The 18,938-nt window shown below is 36.0% G+C and overlaps 1 long non-coding RNA gene across 1 annotated transcript; it reads right to left on the reverse strand.

Moving 5' to 3' along the window:
- Nucleotides 1-5,360: 5,360 nt before the first annotated feature.
- On the reverse strand, nucleotides 5,361-12,921 carry LOC115353029. The gene is made up of 3 exons (XR_003927379.1): nucleotides 12,729-12,921; nucleotides 6,283-6,374; nucleotides 5,361-5,524 (listed from the first exon to the last, which is right to left on the reverse strand). It is a non-coding gene; the product is annotated as an uncharacterized LOC115353029 (long non-coding RNA).
- Nucleotides 12,922-18,938: the final 6,017 nt, after the last annotated feature.

Here is an 18,938-nt window from a genome sequence, read left to right on the forward strand (position 1 = left end):
AGGCTGGACATAGACAGTAAGTCAGTACTCACATCTACTGATCACAGTAGTTTGTATGTTGTTGGAAATGTAGGTCAGGTGTAACTACTGTTACATGACATGATTGAGGGTTAGGCTACAGCAGCACAAAATCTGCTGGATAAATCCTTGCCTGGGTGAAGAAAGGTGGCAACATGGTTTGTAAGACTTACATCGTGGTGTCACTCTGTGATCTAGTTCTATGCCCAGCTAAGCACCTTATGTCCAATCTGTGCACTGTCTTGGAGTGTCTCCTTCCTTTGGATCTCTGAGGCATGGGGTACCCACCTTCCGCCTCTCAGCTACACAAGTTTTTGAGTCAGAAAAGCTGGCCACTTCGATGGCCAGTCAGGCTGGTTGACACATTGATCTAACTAGATCTGAGTCAATAGCAAAGGTCTGGAACCAAATTCCAAGTTGACCCAATGTAATCCTGGTGTAACTTTGCTGAAGCACTGCTGGTACTCTGTATTTAGAAAAGGTAGCAGAACAGGATGAACATCATTGTGTCAGGACTGAAAGTTTGGTTGTGTTCTGACAGCTTTCAGTAGCTTTGTCTTACCAGGAAAGAAAATACAATCATGTAGTAGCAAAAGAGTTGCAAAGGAGGTAGCTTACTTTAGTGGTGTGCACTTTTACCTCTCTTCCTCAAAAGGTAAGTCGTGCAGTAGTCAATCAACTTATGAGGATTATTCAGCACGATCAGTGTTCATTGACTGTCCTGTTGTTTCTTTCTGTAGAAAAAGGAAAAGGAAAGGGAAAAGGAAAAAGAGAAAAAAAAGGGGTTGTGTTACATAATTGTGATATCTGAACATCTCCTTCACACATGCTGGTAACAGTTGGACAAGCCGTACATCACTACTATTTAAGAACATTTACTTTTTCAAGCACACAGGACTTCTATACCAGTGGCTGATTTAATCGGGTAATACCCAGGTGACTGAAGGAAAGTTTAATTTTTAGTTTAATATTTTTCTGCCTCTGGCAGCTTGTTCTGAAATTAGAAGGCAGCAAGTGTCAAACATACCTCCTTGCCTGATTTGTTATCATGAAAGAGAAGTGTGACTCACATTGTTATCATTTTCCCATTGAGTTTTTCTAGGGTTCTTCTGGCAAATGTGAAAATTAATCAATTATATGACATGTAATTCTAATGGGTTTGGTAGTATAATCCTGTGTAGTATTAATGTTCTGTTGCTGTTGTATCTGTTCTATCTGCTGCTGTTCAATTGCTATTTTATTACTAGTATATGCTCAGTTTCCATAGACAACTCATGGTGGGTAAACTGCATGCAAGGCTGCTGAGAGAACTAGCTAATGTGCTACCAAGGCTGCTCTCTATAATCTTGGAGAGGTTGCAGAGATCAGGGGACTCCTCAATGTATGGAGGAAGGCAAATGTTGCCCCCATCTTCAAAAAAAGTCCAAAAGAATGATCTGGGGATCTGTAGGCCAGTCAGCCTCCCTTCGGCTCTTGGGAAAATCACGGAGCAAGTCCTCTAGGAGCTCATTTCAGGGCATATGCAGAAGGCGAAAGTGACTGGGAATAGTCAGCATGGATTTACTGAGGGTAAATCACGTGTGACCCATTGCCTTCTTTGATTTACCTTGTCTTTAACAGAGCTGTTACAATCTGGAGGACTAGACAACTAGATGGGTAAAAATCTGGGTGGATAACTGGGCCCAGAGAGTAATGGTTAATGCGTCGTACTCAACGTCTTTGCCAAGTGGAGTCCTACAGGGGCTCTATGCTGTGATCTCTCCTGTTCAGTGTCTTTGTCAACGGCCTAGAGGAGGTTACAGAGGGCACGTTCAGCGAGTCTGCAGATGACAGCAAATTGGGGGAAATGGCCAATAGGCCTGCAGGCACGGCTGCCATCCGCAAGGACCTAAAAATGCTAAAGGAAAGGACCAGAGGAAACCTAATGAAATTCAGCAAGGACAACCGCCAAGTGCTGGCCCTGGGCAGGACGCTCTGGTGCAGGGACGCAGGCTGGTCCCTGCCTGGCCAGGAACATCTCAACGGGAAGGGACCTGGGGCCCTGCCCTGGCCACAGAGATGGCCAACGGCACCCTGGGCTACATACGCACGGGGGCAGCCAGGAGTCTGAAGGAAGAGATTATTCCCCCCCTTGCTTGGCTGGATAATTCTGCCTACTGCAGATTCCTGGTAGAAAGAAGGAAAGACTGTTTAGCAGAATGTCACTGCACCAGAAGTGATTCTATTGATAAAGTTAACTTCATGGGCCAGAGAACACTCACATTCTCAAGGACCACTACCATCTCCAGCAAGTAAGCGTGGCTACTGATTTTAGAGATTAGTTTTACTGCAGACCATTAAACTATGGCATCAGAATGTTGGGAGGTGTCTCAGACTCACAAGAAATACATGAAAGAGCTAGGAAATCTAAATTGGAAGTTTCAGTTTTGTTTCTTTTGGCCCAGTATCTTTTTTGAAGTCTAGTAGTTACATCCCTTATTTAGTGGGTTTCAGTGAAGACAGTGCTGTCATATAGGACATTCCAAAGAATGTAGGTGTGCTTCTTTTGCTCATGTTTATTTGCTAACTGAAAATAAAATTACAAAGCTCTCAGCAAGATGAAATTGGTGTCATTGTCTGAGATGCCCAGCTGTGCAATGTGTCCAAACTTGTACCCTACAGAAATTTTTAAATGGGAATATATTTTCCTTCTCTTCTTTTCTTTCCTATTGATTAACTTGAAGATAAATTACTTTGCAGGTACACTCTGTCAGTGCAGTGTGGTGAAAATGGAGCTGGTGCAGCCAGCTCCAGACACTACTGAAAACAAAAAGATAAATTAGTTAACAAACAAAAGTTTTTCTTTCTTTTCTGATTTTTCTAAGACAGAACTATGTGAGAGAGTTTGAACAGATTGGGGTAAATTTATGGAATTTCTTTTTAATCTCCTAGGTTAACAAAGAAATAATCAGGAGCGCTATCCATGCAAAAAAAATTTGAGTTAAAATATTTTTTGTAGAGGAATGAGCTTAGGCTATTTTTCTAAGTTTGTGTGAAAACTTTTGAGACATTGATTTTGTGCAGTGTTCAACTACAAATACAGCAGCCACACATTTCACATTTAATTTTTTTTTTTCCACCAGAAATTTCCAGATAGTAAAAAAAGAGACCTTTGCTTTAAGGAAGTCTCAATTTAAAGGTCCTGTGGGTGTAAGAAAAGATGGAAGGTATAGACAGACGTTTGTTAATATTAACTCTGAGTATGTGTGTGTAAATATGAAATGCCCATAGACAGTATGTCATATTCCTTTCACCAAAATAATCTCCAGCTCTTTTATATGCTTAGTTCCTGTTCTTTCCAAGCTGAGCCAGATGCTACCACTCTCTTCTTGTGATATGATCATCCATTTTCAATCAGTAGAAGACTTCCTCACTACCCTATAGAGTCTTTTTTTTCAAGGCATGAGATCTAAGCTGAAAAAAAGCTATCTTAAACACTGCTTTGGTAGTATACTAATAACCCCATCACTCCCTCAGCTCCCTTCCACTGACAAGAAGCTTCTGCTTTCAGTCTGTGAAAGGAGGTTTTTTTCCATTGTCTCTCTCCAACTTCTTCACTGTCCTAGAGCTCTTTTACTGCAACACGGTTTCAGACTGTTTCCTAAATCTGGAAGAAAGATGTCCAAGATACCTCTCACCATCTTTCCTTCAGAAGTATATTTTAGGAGCGTTAAGGCATGATCAACAGTTTGTAATGATGAATACTGTATCTTCTCTGGAGGCTGTTAATAGCTTCCTCATTTTTGTTAAGGGCCGCATGATCTCTAGTTCTTACATGGAAAAGGAAGGACAGAAAGAATAAGGAATCTTTCTTCTTGCTGCCCTGTGCAAATGGTAACAAATGTTACTGTGATACGCCTATGTATGCATTTCATGGTGTCATTATCTGCAGCCACTGGAGAAAAGACCTGTGCTGCTTGACCACATTCATCCTTAATTTCAAAGGCATTGCTGGACAGAAAAGACTATGCTACTTACTGTATAGAATAATATAGAGATGTTCCTTCCTGGATCAGACGAATTCTGCTTTGTTTCTCATTTAATTCGTTGAAGCATTCACACCTGCTGTGTCTATTTAATAATTCCTTTGCTTACTGTTTTTGAAGAAGCAACTGATGGCTATCTGTTAAATACTCACTAGTTAGTTGTCATGGAGGGGTGGAAGGTTTTCCAGTAAGAAGATTGCTATCTCCTGATTTTGATATATTGAAGTAAGTAAGTATCATCTTTTTCTTTTTTTCATCCTAAGCATTGTTACCATTAGGTGAATGGAGTTCAAAGGAGATTATAAAACTTTCCTTTTTCCCACACATACATCCTGAATTTCCTTCTTCTCCAACAATGCCAATGCACTGGATAAGCATTGGAAGCATGTAATCTGGCAAAAAATTCTGCATGTGACAAATCTGAGCTTGATAGAAAAAAGAAACATGTTTTTTGGTGGTATGTAGACTGCTAATTCCCTGACCCCTGGCAGCTGACTTTTATTGAGATCATTATCTTCTCAGTATGAACAAATATTTACTGATTCACTGTTACATAACTAACAGATCAGTTTTACTCCTCACTTAGCTGTCTCAGACATTGCCTTATTCCTCGCAAATGAAGGATACCATTGAATAATCATAAGCTGATATAATTTTAGATGTCTAAGGATGACCAAGACATCTGCATCAGGCTGGTAGAAGTGGCACAAGATCCCGGAGACCTACACCCTTGTGGAGAAGTATCTGCAGGCTAGTTGGATACTTTAAAGCTTTGCAAATGGCAATAGCTGCCTTTGTTTAAGTGCTCGAATCCCACTTCAAAGTTTGACTCTCAAATAACTAAACGATCTGTCAAATATGACTTTAGAAATTTTGTTTTGAACAATTTATTTTTAGTGGTGGTTAAAATGTAATTCTAACTGTTGAAAAAGCTAGAATACTGTTTTCCCAGTTTTGTGTGTCAGATCCAGCTCTAAGAGTAATTTTCTTTTTAGTAGAGTAATAACTGAGAAGGTGCTCTCTAACCTGCATGTATGATTGATATCTCCCATGAGAAGGGAAAAGAAGTTTGACATGAACCATTTCTGTGTGGCTTCAAAGGACTTACTATTGACTCTTCTTGGCATACTATATATTTTCATAAATATCATTAACATTGTCATGAAATACTAGTACAATGCCAATTACTGTAAAAATAAGAATAGATGTTACTGGTTCCTGCAGAAAGTTGTAAGTTCTAGAGGCCAGAATTCACAGTTTTCACTCCTTTTGAATACTGTGTTGGACTCAATAGAGCTATGCATTACTTACTTCAAAAGTGGAAAATTCTGATCCAAAGCTTGCAGATTGTTTGGATAGGATAAGGTGACAAACCATCATATTTCTAATATTTGAAATAGAAATAACACTAAACGGCTTTTCTTACGGTTAGTAGTACTTCCATGTACTTTCACAGTGGGATCCAGGATTTGCAGAAGCAGCTGAGAAACAATTAAATAATTAAATTAGTATTAGTTTGAACTTAATAAGTTTATCTTTTCACTTCCAGTGATAATGCAATGAAAATTCTGAAATACTCAGTAAAAACTTAGCCAACTGAGATCAATGGCAGTTTTTAATAGGTTTAGAACTTTATTTTTTCCTGTTGATGTTCTTTATCTGTAGGAATATGATTTTTATAATCAAAACAGTCAGAAATAAATTTAATTTATTCTAACATTAAAACTTAATTGCTTACCAGTAAACTGCCACATGCATGCCAAAAGAATGCCAATTGCATGATCGGAAACATAATATGAATTTTCGAGAATGCTGTGTGGTAGACAGGTATTATGTACACATAATAAAGTAGTTGTTTAGTAATTACAACTACAGTAATGCAGTTTAGCAATGTTTTAGCAGATCGTTTAAACACATTCCCTTCCCCTTGAGAATTTGCAATTTCATGGCCATATTCTACTCTGTCATAGCAGTACTCGTTTTCCATAGCTTATTGTTTAGAAGGTAAATTGATCTGATGAGGAGAATAATACTCTCCAGTGTAAGATAAGAATGTTTTCTAATACAGGGCAAACATTTGAAAGCAGTTGAGGATCAGGAAGAGGCATGGGAATAACTGTCAAAAAGGAAGGATAACATGCAGTTTATTGAAAAGAATGAGTGAAGTTCTAAGAAGGGAAAAAGCTTGCAACAACACAGTATGACATGAGGAGAGATAGCAAAAGAGAACAGCATTTACCAAAAAGTCAGTCATGTAAGCCCAAGAATATTACTGGTTTTTCTCTTTTTTTGAGCATTCATCTCTACTTTTCAGCTGCTGATATTTTCCTCCTGCAGTACGAGGAAAGCTATATTTAATGGAGTGAGTGTTAAGAAGGAAATTTGCCCTGGAGGATACAAAGAGTATGCTGTTAAGTGACAGGAAAAATGGAAAAATGTAATGAAAACAGTTTTATGGAGATTGAAGCATCAGTAAAATTGAAAAAAAAAAAAAGGCATTTTAAAAAAAAAAAAAAAAACAAGAAGGAAAAAGTTCAAGTTTGGTGACACATCCGTCTGATATTTTTTCAGAATGCCAATAAAACTTTCCTTTTCATATAATATGTTTGGATAAAGGTTGGATTTTTTTTCATATAATGTAAAATAAAGTCAAAATCTTAATGAAACTGTAATTGACTTGAAGAAGATCTTCCTTTGAAAATAACATTGAATTTTAGTATTTTAGTTCTAATTAACAAAATCTGAAACAGATTCTAAAAATCCTGAAACATGAAACAATTCCTCTTTATCACAGTTTTTGTTATGAGTATAAAAAGTGTGCTAATGGCATATTGATACTTTCCTAGGATTATGTATTTTCTTAACATAATCCTAATATTGTATATGACTACCTATGCATTGATGAAAGACAAATAGTAACATTTCTTATTGATACTTCACACTGACAGAATTATGGTGTCAATAAAAAATGAGATGGTCACCCAGAAAAATATAGTAATTTATAGCTCACAGAAAAATATGTACTGGGCAACAAGTGGCAATCAAAGGACTACAAGAAATGTAAATATGCAAATTAAATGTGCAAACTGCATTTTCTGTACACATCCTGTTTTCTTCAACATTTGCCCATTCCACCAGCATAAAAATTTTGAAGATGCATTTATAAATGGTTTTGGTGCATTAGTTGTGTAATCCTGGGATTATCCTTTCTCACTTTGCTTGTTGCATCATTTTGGTGAACATTTATTATATAAAACATGGTCGGTGACAATACTTGGAAATGACACCACCCAATTCCCTAGACATAGTGTGGGGGGGATACCGTTAGAGTCAGGAGGAAAACAGAACAAAGAAGAAATTACTTCTGCAGATCTTTGTAATTAAATTGCTGTCAGATTTCTTCCCTGTGCAGTTAGAATGTGTGTGGGTGTAATCAGAACTATAGGATTAATAACAATGATACCTCTCCTGATACACTTCAAGGAGCAAACTGTTTCTGTGCAGTTAAAGTAAAAATGTCTTCTCATTCTTCTCATTAGAAACCTAGTCTGGCTAAAGAGTCTTGACAACACTGCTTGCCTTTTTCTGCTACAGAGATTTCTGTAAGTGATTTGATTTCAACTTTATTTTGTCATCTTTTCAAATCTTTCCAAAAAGGTTGTGTGGGAAATATTTGAATCTTTTTACAGTCACTATTGCAGATATATGCAACTTTTACTTTCCTCTACCAAATATGTTTTATGTTTGAATTTCTGCTTCAGTTAAATTCTGCTTCACTGTGCAAAGAAACTTGCTGTTTCCATCATTTTTAACTAATTTATTTTCTCTGAAAATGACTGCCAATTTTAGTTATAGGCAACATCCTGAGCATCTAATACTTTCAGTGTAACACACACTATTCTCTTTATAATATACACCTTGTTGGCTCTCTGGATTTGATGGCTTAATTTAAAATATGCAACTCGGAAGAGTTTTCAAGCTTATACTCCAGGCAAATCCAAACTCAGAGGACACTTAGGAATACCCAGGTCTATTTCCCCTTTATTTCCTGATCGCCACATAAGGGAAGACAAGCAGCAGCATGAGAGCAGGAGCCAGGGTACCCCAACAAGCCAGTGGAGGTGGAATATATTCATCCTTACTTCAGGAAAATTCTCCATATAAAACTCAGTCATCTGTTCAGATTGGCAGCTCCTGGTTTTCTGGTGTCTAGAATCTAATCTTATAATGCTTGAACCAATTTTCACTCTCCTGTTGTCATACAATTGAGTAATTTCATATCTGGCTATCTCAGCTGAAACTCATAAGCAGAAGCTTGGTTCATATATATGACAGTCAAACATTCACAGATCATCATTCTTGCCTCACAGAATCAATGAGAATAAAAATAAACAACACAAACCAACCCCAGAAGAAAACAAAACAAAACAAAACAAAATCAAGAGAGAGAGCTTTAGGGGGAGGGGAGTTTTCCTTACCTTTAGATTTGGACTTACGTCACACTTTAAATTCCTTTTACATAGCTGGCATTTGAAACATACTTTAAACCAAAACCAAATAAAACATGCTGAGAGTCCTTCTTAACTGCATCATTCTAGGACTTTGAGCTCCCACAAAAGTAAGTATTGTAACTTTTGTTGCAACACAATGAGATCTAACTATCTTTTGGAATTCTACACTGGTAGATCCGCAAAGTTTTAGAAACACTGAGTAGACCGTAGAACACAGTACATCAGTTAGATCAGTAACTCATGTACTGAGTTATTTTGGAAAGTTAAAATGGGAACTAAAGGAGAGTTCAGACTGCAGCTCATGCAGAGATAAGCAAGCTAGCTTAAGTCTTGGGAGCAATCTAGCTATAGCAGTGTGACTATACCTAGGGACTAATACGTCTTGCCAAGGAGGACTGGAGCATTGACTGAGGCTGTTGGTACACATTCAAAAAATCAAAATAATTTCTCACAACTTGTAACTTTTTGCCTAATAATACTTTCTTTTAAAAATTAAAACCTTAACAAAACTGATTGGGATTAAATGTATAAGGTTCATAAATCATTTCAGAAACAAAGATAGGATAGTAAGCTCAGCAAAAGAAAACCTTCTGCTTTCTCACACCTCTTTTCTTCTGAAATATACTGAATTATTGACATTTCTGCAATATGCTGCCTGTTTTGCATATTTCTGTAATATGTAATTACTTCATATTGCATATTATGAGAATATGCACAATGTAGCATATTACAAAAATATAGTGTACATTTCCGTAATGTTCTGAATTACGACTGTTGTACTAACAAAGCCCATTTCAGACTGGGATTTTAGTATGCTTTATGGTCATTCATCCATGAATACCTGTCAACTAGCAAATGTTGACAGCGTAGAGCCTACCTGCAGCAAATGCAGTCTGCAGCACGGATACATCTATAGTCCACAGAGATTAACAGTCTCTTTGAGACAACATCAAAGCAGTTTAACATAAAAAAGCTGCCAGTAGGTCATGACACTGCTGCTGACGTCTGACACTCTATGTTACTACCTGTCTGACCTTTCCTAACTGGAAATATTGGAACACCCTTAATGTCATGAAGTTCTAGGACTTCTTGATCGTGTGACCTATTTTTCATGTGGGTAATTCTCAATACCAGTTCAGTGGTGGAAGAACTCCTATACTTATATAAACCTTGGACAACATAACATTTTTTAGTTGCCCGGGAAAATTCTACAGCTTCAAGGGTAAGTTTTATTCTATTGTCACAGTATAAAAAAGGTTGAGGTGTTCTGTCTTCTTTCTCCTGCGCGTAACCTGCAGACAAATATCTCTTGAAATTCACCTGCAGGGCCTGGAAACCTGGTATTATTTCCCCTCTTTATGGTTGCTAGTTCATGTGTAGAGGTGTTTGAATATGTTCTGATAGAACTATTTTTTAGTGTGAATACTGGAAGCTGCTTCAACAGAATTGAGATGTTTTGTTGAAGCCATTAAAAAAAAAAAATAATCAATCAGATGAAAGAATTTCATCATTTTGGAAGTGTGATCCTAAAGAAATAAAACAAAAGGGAAATTTTGAAAGGCTATAACTTGCCTCTCACAGAAATGATAACTTTTTACTAAATCTTCTCATCACTGTAAAAAAGTAGATCTGTTGGAGTGTTTGAAAGAGCAACAAAAGTACTTGATTTTTAAATTATTTTTGTAAAATTACAAATTAATTTATATGCCAACCTAGTGCATAGGCAGGATTCTACATGTTAAGTCAAATTAATTGTGTATAGCAGTTTTTACCGTTGAGATTTAAAATCTACCAACTCCCAATTTCACAGGAGACAGCTACAAGTAAGTACAAGACAAATGTCTCTATTATCTGAATGCTGTGACATTCCCCAGTTGCTGTAGACATTGTGAATACTAAAATTTCTTGGCTCCATCTTATTCCTAATGAAACCCATAATTTGATTTCTACCAATATTAAATAGTAAGTCACATTACAAATAGGAACCATATCTTAACTAGTTCATTTAATGGCTCATGTTATTGTTGCCAAAGAAGAGCACAATTCAGTGAGATTAAGAAATAACAGTTGCTTTCAGCTTTCAATATGTTGTGCTGGTTTTTAGTGAGTGGACTAAAGGTTGAGGAACAATCAATCATACAATTTTTCACCAGAACCTTGAAGGACAGCGCATCTATCCACAAAACAACTCTTTTTTTATAGGTATCAAAGAAGATCTGAACTGTCTCTTCTGGACATTTTTTTCCTTTTGCATAATTCCTCCCTTCATTTGAATTTTAGTGATTTTTCAAGTTTTATGACATAATTGAAGTCATATGCCACAGAAGAACAAATTTCATGCCTAGGACAATGGCACTGACTTCCATAACTTTTCAACAGAGGTAGTCATGATATTTCTTGAATTTATGACATTTTGTCTCCACTCTGAATTGTACGACTTTTTATTTTTGCTATAAGCAATACTCAAATTTGCTAAAAAAATGGAAATAAACCATAATTTCTGACAAATACTAGCATCAGTAAACTGACTCAGCCTTTAAGGATGAAATGTTTTCTTTGAAACACATGGAAATGTCTACACAAAAAAAATCACTTTATAGAAGTATAGTTGTTTAATTTTGAGAGTATCAAATATGATTCAGATCAGCTACTAGATAAACTGTATTAACGTAACTTTAAACCTTTCATAGTACAAATGTTCAACAGTTCTCTTTTTAAGAAGCTCTTTTGGATTTCTCCAAGTTGTCTTGGGCAGTGACCTATATATCAGAAGACTGAACAGATTCTGTTAGTGTGAAGTGTGATGGATTAAGTCATGGTGTTTATGATATGCCCAAATGTTGCCTATCAAAGCAGTGAAAATCAGAGCAATATTTACACCTGTAAAAAGAAAATGAAAATGTTAGATGTTTGAAATTAAAATAAATTTAATAATAAAATAATGTTAAAGAACTAGAACATTCAAGGAACTGAAAATCCTATTCTTTTTTTTTTTCAAGAAAATTATAGGCAGAGCTAAAATGTTATAAAATGAAGAAGACTAAAGTTTAAAAAAAACCTACACTAAACACATGAAAAGTGCTCAAAACAGTCTCAGGATTAATGTAAATTATTTTTAAAAAATTATTATAAAATTAAAAAATTTAAGGATTAGTTCTATTTAATCCCTTTGTTGGGTGCCTGTCTTCCATAGCATTAGTTCTATTGTCCTCACCTGACTTGGTGTTTTTTTACAGTGGTGTTCCACGCTGCCGTCAGTAGATTTATTCTGTTTTCATGCCATGGTGAATGAAATTGAAATCTGCTCACTGTACTTCGTCATTGCAAGTAAGGCTACTAAAGCAGCAGTGCCCTTTTACAAGTTATTTTAAGTGTATATCTAGAATTTATTATGTATGTCAGTAACTGTTTTCCAATTTGAGTGTCAAATACAATGTTTATCTGTAAAAATAAATCGGGTATGTTGTGCATATCATTTTTTCATACAACAGTTGAACTGGTTACATAAGATCAATATTGGCATCCATACCATGTTGCAGTTTATATTTTAAATAAATATGTCTTCTTCATGTTTCTCTAAAGGATCTTTCTGTACTAAGAAAAAAGCTGGTTTTATTAAGCATTTGAGTGGTAGATACAAAAAGGAAAAAAAATAATTTATTAGAGGCAAGTCTTATTATTTACATGTTTTTCTTTTCTTTTTATGTTGTATGCTGTTGCCACTTTTGACATCAGATTCAATAATAATAGTGAACTAAGTAAATATTTGCATCTTCTAGTAACAACCATAAATTGCATTCTAGCTATACTCTGTATTTATAAGACTTGTGAAGAATGTTAATGCATGCAGCTTTCATCAGTATTGTTTTAACAGGAATTTTTCACCATACAAATCAAGATTAGATGACAAAAACATAGCATTCTCTTTGTTTTGCATTGGAGGATTTCTGTTGTTTAAAATCATAGCAAAGCTAAAATATATGAGAAATCCAGTTTGGTGTGCATAAAGTGATCCCACAAGGGAGACTGAGCAAATAATAGATTTCACAGAAGAATCACATTTATGAGAATAGATTGTATGGGATAAATTAAAATATCATGTATGCATGGATATACTGTATACTTCTGTATACTGTCTACTTCAAGCACATTAATCTGAACTGCGAACCAATACCTTTCAAGATGCGCTCGGTCTTCACGTAGTACAGCAGACGACGTTCTTCACGGGGGTGAATGTGTCACTGCGTTCGTTTTATTTAACCCATACCACGTCTCATGGGTTGGACACTAAAAGTAAGACCTGTTTACACTTTGCCTAAGTGCAGTGAATCCTTCCATGAAATCACAGTAATTGCAAGTAGCATTTCTGCGTTTCCCACCACAGGAGTTTGCGCTGGAGTCTGACCGCTGACAGCTGTCGTCATGGCATATGCTCACTACAAGCAAGACTAGATTCTCCTGGCAACGTATCTGTCCGTATGTTGCATAGATGAGAAGTGAGACGAAGCGTGTTATAACAGGGGACAAAAGTCTTACAAATTTATGCCTTTTAGTCCAAACGATCTTTTAGGAGTCTAATATTGTGGTAATCAGTATCCTTTTGCTTGCAGACAGAACACGATTTACCAAATCTTTTTCACTTGAGATTGCTTTAGACTGGCAGCCAATAATCAGAAAAAATTTTAAGAGCCCTAGAATGAGTTCTGCCCTTTTAATACTTAGATTTAAAATTAATCTTAAATTAATGGTGAAATAAAGCCCACAGTATTCATGATAGGGCAGATGGAACTATTTCAGTTTTAGCTAGTCTTTTTACTGTCTTTTTGGTTGGTTGGTTGGTTGGTTGGTTGATTTTTTACTGGATTTAAAGATTGAAACAAATCAATCTATTTTTTTCACTTTCTCTGTATAGTCTTTGTAACATGACCCTTTGCACTATGTAATGCATAGTTGCAAATAGCTTTCGTGTAAACCTCTTAGAAACTGTGCTGCAGTCATAACGGCCTGAATTCATAGGAGAATAATCCTTACTGAACTGGAAAGAAATCACATAAGTCCTGGATTTAAAACGATATGAAATAGAAGGGGTTACCAAGATTTCCAGAGGCCTTTTCCAGGTTATTTTTGTGTCATGTTAAATGTTTAATTTTGTTTTCCATTTCAACAAAATGTTGGACTTTGAGGTTTTAATAGCTACCAAAGGAGTGCTTTTTTTTCATTATGCACAGATGGCTAGGTATGTTTTGGCTCCCGCAGCAAAATGTTCTGTGGCTTCTAGCCCTTTTTTTTTTTTGGCAGCACTAGTGTTTGGGCACACCTAGAGTAGCAGAAGAAATAAAACAAGGTTCAGATATAAGCCACATTAAATCTTATGTGGACTTTTCCCATTTTTCCTGCCCTGAAATGTCATTTAGACAAAGCCTACATACTTTTTACATTAGTTCTGGCCTACTGAACCTGTATCAGCCCAGCTGGACTTCCTGCTTGTTTAGTCTGAGCAGGAGTCTGACCTGTACAATCCACTTGGAAGTAATTCCAGTATTTGAGGATTTGGTTAGACATAATGTGCACACGGTAATCAGTTACACAGTACTTTTATATGAAATTTATATGCACAGTACGTTTATATAAAAAATAAATCTGTGTGTAACAGTCGTGTAGAGACACTAATGGCACAGTAGCAAGGTAGTCCTGGTAAAAGGAACTTTAATCTGGATTTTCCCAAGTGACCTTAGAGAGCAGAGGGTTTTGACCTCTCTGTAACATGAGATTGAGAAGACAGTCTTATAATATATACACTCTTTCACTCTTGTTTATTATATGTATGAAGTTATGTACCTTTTATTTAAGAAAAAAGTTGGAAAAAGGAACAAATCCATATTTAGCAAACATTTTTACACTATACTTTCTCTCATTCATGTTAATAGATGAAATGTGTTAAAGACTTTGTTCTTTTCATCTTGAACCTGAAGTATTAATAAGCAAAAGAATTACAGCTTTTTAACTTTTTGTTGTTAATATAGTTTTATCTATACTGAAAAATAATGAGAAAAAATCTAGGATTATACAAAAATCCTGAACTATAGAAAAAAACACATTTCCTGATATGTTTAACATCAGAATTTTGCTGAAGGAAAGGAATGGGGACTTATGCAAGAGCTACTGTGAAGTCTTTGCAATAGATGACAACGCTGAATCTACAGAAAAGAGCAAATAGTTGTAGTCTGAATTATGTATTTTTCTTTGTTCTCATCTGCATTGCAGGCAGCTGTAGCTGTTTTCAATAAATAATTATGTTGCTTGATTCATAAAACCTACAGAAAACAACTTTCATCAGAACATTAAAAAATATCTTTGGAGAAATATTTATGAACTATAAAGTAATACATGTACTTAGGTTGCAAAAGGCCCTTCTATTGCATAGCAAAGAAAGAAGTGGATTATTTTAATAATGTAGACATAAGATAAACACTGTGCACCAAATAAAATTACCTACTGAGAAATTTATGGCTTCACTCTAATAGTTGCACACAGCATTAAGTCCCCTGTGAAGAGAAGACCATTGAGAGGAGTTCTCCATATGGTACAAATAGTTAGATTTGTAAGGCTGTTTTTTTTAGCGCATGAGCAAAGCTTTTATTTCATGAGATATTGCTGGAACATCACTCTATTTAAAGAAGGTATGAATGATAAGCAATTGGTCTTGCATTCTGCATATTCTGTCTGCTTTAGGTTATTTAAAGAATACTAAGGTGAGTCAGCAAAGCATAAGGAACTAATTGTGATCAAAATGCTTTGATGCCTCAATGCATATTTAGTCCACTTATTTTAATGCTTGTCCACATTCTAAACATGACATACTTTTCAGTAATTTCTTGAAGGAAAAATGATTCTTGAAGGGTTGGCATAGTCACTGACCTTCTTGGAGGATCTCTGAAGGAGATTTGATATATGTTCACTAGCTGTCTTTGCCAAAGGATTCAGAGTAAAATAAGTTGCACTAAGAATAAATGCAATTATATGTTTACACACAGACACAAAAAAGTAAGAAGGAAACCCTATTCAAATAACACTTTAAAATGGTAATTAATATTCCAAGGGTGTACTGACTATAAGAAACCTGAAGCTCGGGAACCTGTATTAGAGAGAAATCTTCAAAACTAGAAAGCGGTGACAGTTTTGATGATCACTTGTTAATGTATAGATAAAGGCCAAAAGTCCTTGGGGATGCACATATGTGGAACTGAAAAATGTGAAAGGTAAGTAGGACTTGCCAAAGAGTCTTTTGTTCTATACTTAAGAAACCATAATCCCAAAATTTAGGAACAAGGTCCATAGGATAAATAAACAACATTCTAGGCTGCAGAAAAATTAAAGCAGCTATTTCAGCTATTTAATAAAGGCTGATGTATAATAAAGAGAAGGAAGTTAACAAAAGTGAATATAAATCCAAGTGAGAAATTGCTCAACATTCATAAAATAGGGAAGGGCACACCAGAACCTGAAAAGATAAGGACAAGGAAATGTTTTCATTAAATTACAAAGGAAACCTTAGCTTTTATACTGGTTTCCTAAATAGTTCTACTGTTACTGTTTTACTAAGAAAACTTTTAAAAGGTACTGAAGCCTGGAATATGTATAGAGGTAAAGGGCTTGTATCTAAATGCAAAGTGCAATGAGTTTTACAGGTGGCTTTAACTCAAGGTTAACCCATAATGTACCACTGAATTTTTAGACAGGTTGAATACAGATAGATTTCAATAAGTAACGCTAAAAAGGTAGAAGATGGCTTGAGATAGTAACCAGTCACTTTCTAACTTTAAAAGTTTGTTTATAATAATAATGATTTTTGTATCTTAATACTGTAAATGAGCTACATAAGCAGTGAAATTTTGAAAACTAGGATGTAAAGCATCCCCTTAGGGGTTTAATTATCTAATCAGTGTTGTGAAATATCTGACAAGAGAGATGAAATTACTTTAAATGTGGCATTTGCTAGATTGTCAGATGTTGTCAAAAGAACTAGTTCAACTTCGTTAACTGTTTTTTCACTAGGAGAATGCTTTTTAATGTTCTTGTATAACCACAGGTAGTCCTTTACCCCTTTCCCTCACCAATCTAATCTCTTAAAATCACATTTCCAGTTGCATGTGCAATTTAGTATTGATTCAAAACAATTCAAATTCAATGTACATTGAAAAATAATTATGTTAAAATGTTCTTTTAAAACTATCCACTTCAAATACTTATTTCATTCAAAGTTATACACTAAGTCACTTCTGCAAAAAGCAACAATGTTAAATCCAATTATTATGTTTTATTTAAAAGCTTAACATTATTTTAATTTCATTGCTGGAGTATATTGTATAGCAAGTCATCACTAAGTATTGCAGGAATAGGCAACAATAATCTGTTGTGTGTATGGACTTGAGATCATCAAATAATAATAAAATCCTGTAATTTTCAGTAACAATTTTCAGGGTTATGACTTTGTCAAGATAATTTTAATAGTTACAATAGAAATACAGAAAGAATAATAAAACATAATTTCACTTGATTTAAAATTCATATTCACTTCTGATTTTTCATATTTTTTTAAATTTTTATTCCTTAGGCACATAATTATCATTTGCATATGTTTCATTTTGCTGTAGTACGTTTGCCATGTCATACCTATGTTGAGCTATTATTCATCTATTCTTTGTATTGTATAATTAAATTGTTAAATACATTGTTTTATTATATTACCAGGAAAGCCTTGGTGCAGGTTCCTTACACTGTTGTTATTTCTAAAATAATATCTAGGGCTCAGGATAGGCCTCCATTTTTACCTACTTCATGAAAGGCTTTTCTCTGCATTATAAATAAGAAAATATCAGAGGACTTCTTAGGGAGAAACCAATCATTTCAGCTCAACATTGAATGTAAATCAAACAATTGCACAGTTATCCAAAACTTATTCTGAGTTATCCAAACACCTGCAAAATTGAAAATATCAAGAGAAGTTTAAACTTCTGTACTTTTTCCTGTACTTCAGTCTTATGTCTCCCTTGGACCATGCTTGCATTCTTGTATTTCTGCACTTATGTCACTGCTTCCTTGCTAGAGAAAAAGAAGGATGTTTTATGGGAAAAACAACTACTACTACATGTAGTAGTTAAAGATCCTTTGAATTATTTGATAGACCCTGTATCTGACACCACTGCACTAGGTCTGATTCAGCATGGCAACTCTAAATTCTGCCTGAAAGCTAGCTTTCCATGATAAATACCAAAACCTTGTCAACATTTGAAAATGTCTTCTTTGGAGTTTTGGATTGCAGTTATTAAATTTCAGGGTTTGCTGACCTGGGGGGGGGAGGGGGAAGGCAAAAATGGTTCAGAGATGCAATTTTGCTAATGCCTAAAGCTAATTCATGGCAATTTTCTGAACTGTTCTAAGTGTGTCAGTAGTATTGGAAGACAGGTCTGGGAAAATGATGACACATTCGTGGATAGAGAGCCATAAGTTTGATATATTTGTGTATTGAGTTGTGTGAGTGCAAAGCAGTTTTATCTGAAAGCCTCAAACACAGCGGAAGGACAACAAAGTGTCCATGCTTAATATTTGGTAATTAAGTTGATATAATGGAGCTTTATACCTTCCAGGCTGTGGTGGGTTAAACTTGGCTGGTTACCAGGTGCCCACCCAGTTCCTCTCTCCCTTCCCCTCCTCAGCAAGATGGGGAGAAAATAAGATGAAAAAGATTGTAAGCGGAGATAAGGACAAGGAGATGTTCACAATTACCACCATGGGCAAAACAGATTCAACTTGGGGAAGATTATTTTCATTTATTTCCAATTAAAAATGGAGTAGGATAATAAGAAACAAAACCAAAACTAAAAACCACCTTTCCCCCCCCATCCTCCTTTTCTTCTCAGCTTCAGCTTCACTCCTTCATTCATCCCTCTTCTACCTCCACTCCCCCGGCTGGCGCAGGGGGATGGGGAATGGGGGTTGCGGTCAGTCCATAACTGCCACTTCTTCCTTCTCACGCTCTTCCGCTGCTCCAGCGTGGGGTCCCTCCCATGGGATACAGTCCTCCATGAACTGCTCCAACATGGGTCCTTCCCGCAGGCTGCAGGTCTTCACAAACTGCTTCTGTATGGGTCTTTTCCATAGGGTACAGTCCTTCAGGAACAGACTGCTCCAGCGTGGGTCCCCAATGGGACACAGCTCCTGCCAAAAAACCTCCTCCTGCGTGGGCTCTCCGTAGGCTGCAGTTCCCTTCAGGGCACATCAGCCTGCTCCGGCGTGGGGTCCTCCACGGGCTGCAGTGTGGATAGCTGCTCCAGTGAGGTCCTCCTGCTTCATCATGGTCTTCTCCACAGGCTGTAGGGGAATC

This window comes from Aquila chrysaetos, chromosome 18, assembly GCF_900496995.4.
Source record: "Aquila chrysaetos chrysaetos chromosome 18, bAquChr1.4, whole genome shotgun sequence".
Classification (NCBI taxonomy): Eukaryota; Metazoa; Chordata; class Aves; order Accipitriformes; family Accipitridae; genus Aquila; species Aquila chrysaetos.